Source organism: Octodon degus, unplaced genomic scaffold (genome assembly GCF_000260255.1).
Source record: "Octodon degus isolate 3935 unplaced genomic scaffold, OctDeg1.0 scaffold00009, whole genome shotgun sequence".
In the NCBI taxonomy this organism is placed as follows: domain Eukaryota; kingdom Metazoa; phylum Chordata; class Mammalia; order Rodentia; family Octodontidae; genus Octodon; species Octodon degus.
This window is the reverse complement of record NW_004524585.1, coordinates 26607097-26611566: the sequence shown is the minus strand read 5'-3', so window position 1 is coordinate 26611566 and position 4470 is coordinate 26607097. Positions and strand designations below refer to the sequence as shown.

General features: G+C 54.1%; 1 pseudogene; it reads left to right on the top strand.

Annotated features, from left to right (window-relative positions):
• The first annotated feature begins 363 nt into the window (after positions 1-363).
• Positions 364-2956, top strand: LOC101570322 (annotated as a pseudogene).
• Positions 2957-4470: the final 1514 nt, after the last annotated feature.

The window sequence follows — 4470 nt, the reverse complement described above, 5'->3', positions numbered from 1 at the left end:
AATCCCTATCAGATTACCACCGACATGCCTCATAGACCTAGAGAAATGATTCCTAAAATTTATCTGGAACCAGAAAAGACCTAGAATAGCAAAGGCAATCCCAAGCAATAAAGACAAGGCAGGAGGCATTACTATTCCTGACCTGAAATTATACTACAATGGTACTGTGATAAAATCAGCATGGTACTGGCAACAAAATAGACCTAAGGATCAATGGAATAGATAGAAGACACTGAAGCCCCTATGAATACACTCAGCCACCTTATCTTTGACAAAGGGGCCAAACATACTCACTGGAAGAAAGACAGCCTCTTTAACAAATGGTGCTGGAAAAACTGGCTCTCTAGGGGATGGAGGGAGAATTACAGCGAAATGGATATTCCAAATGCCCCCACCTCCAAATGTATCACTTACTGGAAAAGAAAAGTGAAGTCCGAGTACATGCGGCTCTGGCAGCTCCGACGGCTGCAGGCGAACATGGGCGCCAAGTGTTCACCCTGGTTTTTCAAGGCGCTGTATGTGGCAAATTTTGCAAAGGTTCAAGAAAAAACCCAAATCCTTAATGAAGAATGGAAGAAGCGCCGGGTGCAGCCCGTGCAGGCCGTGAAGCCCTTGAGCAGCCAGCCTTTCCTCAAAAAGTGTACCATCGAGAGCCTCTTCCCAAGCTTCGATAGCCAGCACATGCTGATGCAGTCCCTGAACACAGTGGCCCTGGTCCCCATCATGTACTCCTAGTCCTCGCTGCAGCAGAACTTCATGGTGGAAGATGAGACGGTGCTGTGCAATATTCCCTACATGGGGGATGAAGTGAAGGAGGAGGATGAGACGTTCATTGAGGAGCTGATCAACAACTATTATGGCAAAGTCCACAGCGAGGAAGATATGATCCCTGACTCCATCCTCATCAGTGACGCCGTCTTCCTGGAGCTGGTGGACGCCCTGAATCAGCACTCGGATGAAGAGGAGGAAGGACACAATGATGTTGGGGATGGAAAACAGGGCGATGGCCAAGAGGACCTGCCCATGACACGGAAGAGAAAGCGACATGCTGTTGAGGGCAGCAGAAAGAGCTCCAAGAAGCAGTTCCCCAATGACATGATCTTCAGCGCCATTGCTTCCATGTTCCCCGAAAGTGGCGTCCCGGATGATATGAAGGAGAGGTACCGGGAGCTGACAGAGATGTCGACCCCAATGCGCTCCCGCCACAGTACACGCCCAACATCGACGGCCCCAACGCCAAGTCTGTGCAGCGCGAGCAGTCCCTGCACTCCTTCCACACGCTGTTCTGCCGCCGCTGCTTCAAGTACGACTGCTTCCTGCACCCTTTCCACGGCATCCCGAACGTGTACAGACGGAAGAACAAAGAAATCAAGATTGAGCCGGAACCCTGTGGCTCGGAATGCTTCCTTCTGCTGGAGGGCGCCAAGGAGTACGCTGTCCTCCACAACCCGCGCTCCAAGTGCTCTGGGCGCAGGCGGCGGCGGCACCACAGGGTCAGCACTTCTTGCCCCAGTGCTTCTACCTCCACTGTGGCTGAGACAAAGGAAGGAGACAGGGACAGGGACACGGGCAACGACTGGGCCTCCAGCTCTTCAGAGGCCAACTCGCCCTGCCAGACTCCCACGAAGCAGAAGGCCAGCCCCGCGCCCGCCCAGTTCTGTGTGGTCGAGGCCCCGTCTGAACCCATGGAGCAGATGGGGGCCGAGGAGTCGCTGTTCCACGTCTTCCACGGCACCTACTTCAACACCTTCTGCTCCATTGCCCGGCTCCTGGGCACAAAGACGTGCAAGCAGGTCTTCCAGTTTGTGGTGAAGGAATCGCTCATACTGAAGCTGCCCACCCACGAGCTCATGAACCCCTTGCAGAAGAAGAAGAGGAAGCACAGGTTGTGGGCTGCACACTGTAGGAAAATTCAGCTGAAGAAAGACAACAGTGCCACACAAGTGTACAACTACCAGCCCTGCGACCACCCGGACAGGCCCTGCGACAGAACCTGCCCCTACATCATGACCCAGAATTTCTGCGAGTTCTGCCAGTGCAACCCAGACTGTCAGAACCGCTTCCCTGGCTGCCAATGCAAGACCCAGTGCAACACCAAGCAGTGTCCTTGCTACCTGGCGGTGCGCGAGTGCGACCCCGACCTGTGCCTCACCTGCGGGGCCTCAGACCACTGGGACTCCAAGGTGGTGTCTTGCAAAAACTGCAGCATCCAGCGCGGCCTCAAGAAGCATCTGCTGCTGGCCCCCTCGGACGTGACTGGCTGGGGCACCTTCATCAAGTAGTCCACGCAGAAGAACGAGTTCATCTCCGAGTACTGTGGCGAGCTCATCTCCCAGGACGAGGCTGACTGGCGGGGGAAGGTCTACGACAAGTACATGTCCAGCTTCCTCTTCAACCTCAACAACGATTTTGTGGTGGATGCTACTCGGAAAGGAAACAAAATCCGATTTGCCAACCATTCAGTGAACCCCAACTGCTACGCCAAAGTGGTCATGGTGAATGGCGATCACCGCATCGGCATCTTCGCCAAGAGGGCGATCCAGGCCTGCGAAGAACTCTTCTTTGACTACAGGTACAGCCAAGCTGGTGCCCTCAAGTACGTGGGCATCGAGCGGGAGGCGGATGTCCTCTAGCGTTCCTACCATGCTGCGGCACCACCTCACTTCCATGCACACCACCGCTGCTGAGCCTGCACCCTACTCCATGCCAAGAGCTACACCCGGGGGGACCCCACAGCCTCCTGAGGGGATGCGGCCAGCGAGATCTGTAGGCTGCGCCCTGGCTTAGGAGAAGGCACAGGCCTCGGCTGTGGCAGCAGGGGTCTGCTAGTGACCTCCGTCCCTGCCCACGGGGCTCACTGGCCGGGCGCAGGTGTCTGAGAGGCCCTGTCCCGGGACCTCGCAGGCAGCAGCTGTGCAGGGCCGCAAACCGTTGTCTTCCTGCTTCTGCTCCTGGCAGATGGCCCTGCCCCTCCCCAGGTCCTGCTGAGCACCTTGGCTGGAGCTGGCACAGCAGGCCGTCCTCGGCCTCTGGGAAGCGGGTACCCCACGGAGGGAGGCCCAGGCTCAGGCTGCCTGTGGGGAGTGAGTGGGCCGTGGTCAGGCTGAGTCCCGTGTGAGGATGCACGGGCCACTGTCTTGGGGACTCCTGCAGAGCTAAGCACTTTATTCTTTAAGGCTCATACTCTGGGAGAAGGAAGGAACCCCAGCTTTCGAGTTCACTCCACCCCACCCCCAGTGGGGTAGAGGTGGCCGCCCCAGCTTTTTTTCTCTCCCCACCGTGGGTGTCCTGCGGAAGTGCACTCCCCCAGCTGCCTCTGGAGGCCTGCGTGGGATGTACATGTGCACGTGCACAATGTAGTGGTTCGCCATGCCGCGCTCTGCACCTGTCCAGTGTGCCCAGCAGCCCCCTGGTGACAGGGCCTACATGCAGGTGGCTTGGTGCAGAATGAAGGAGGCTATGCATGACTCAGTTGTGGGGAGCAGAGGAACGGCCTCGGCGTGGGACGGGATTCTCCATGCCACCCACTGCGCCCAATCTGTGTCCTGGGGTTCCCTCCTGTCGGTGACGGGTCCACACGCACATACACACACACACAGTCCCTGGTACACACACACACGCGCGCGCGCGCGTGAGCGCGCGGGCACACAGACACGGTCCCTGGTCTCAGGCTGGATGGTGAGCAGCCATCGCCAGTGAATTCAGCACTTTACTGTCCTGTGGCTTGTGACCTCTTCTTAATAAAGTGTTGGCGCCACCTGGAAAAAAAAAAAAAAAAAAACTGGCTCTCTACATGCCGAAAACTCAAACTTGACCCAGGTCTATCACATGCAGTAAACTGAAGTCAAAATGGATTAAAGATCTAAACATTAAAGCAGAGACACTAAATCTCCTGGAAGAGAAAGTAGGAGGAAATCTTGAAGACATAGGGGTAGGCAAAGAGTTCATGGACAGAAATAAAATCGCTCGGGTAACAGTTGAAAGAATTAACAACTGGGACCTGCTCTTACTGAGAAGTTTTTTCATGTCAAAAGGAATTACTAACAAAGTGAAAAGGCAACCCACAAATTTGGAAAAAAATCATGACAAATAAGTACTCAGACAATGGTCTGCCTCTAGAATTTATACAGAACTAAAAAACAGTAGGGCCCCAAAATTTAAAGACTCAATCCAGAAATGGGCATCCGAGATGAACATACGCTTCTCAAAGGAAGAAATTAAAGAAGCCAATAAATATATGAAAAAATGCTCCACATCACTAGCCGTCCCCGAAATGCAAATTAAAACGATATTGAGATATCATCTCACCCCAGAAAGAATGGCTATCGTAAAGAAATCACCCAATAATAATTCCTGGAGAGGCTGTGGGGAAAAAGGAACCCTTCTCCACTGCTGGTGGGAATGTAGACTGGTACAACTGTTATGGAAATTAGTATGGAGACTCCTTAGAAAAGTTGGTCTGGAAATCCC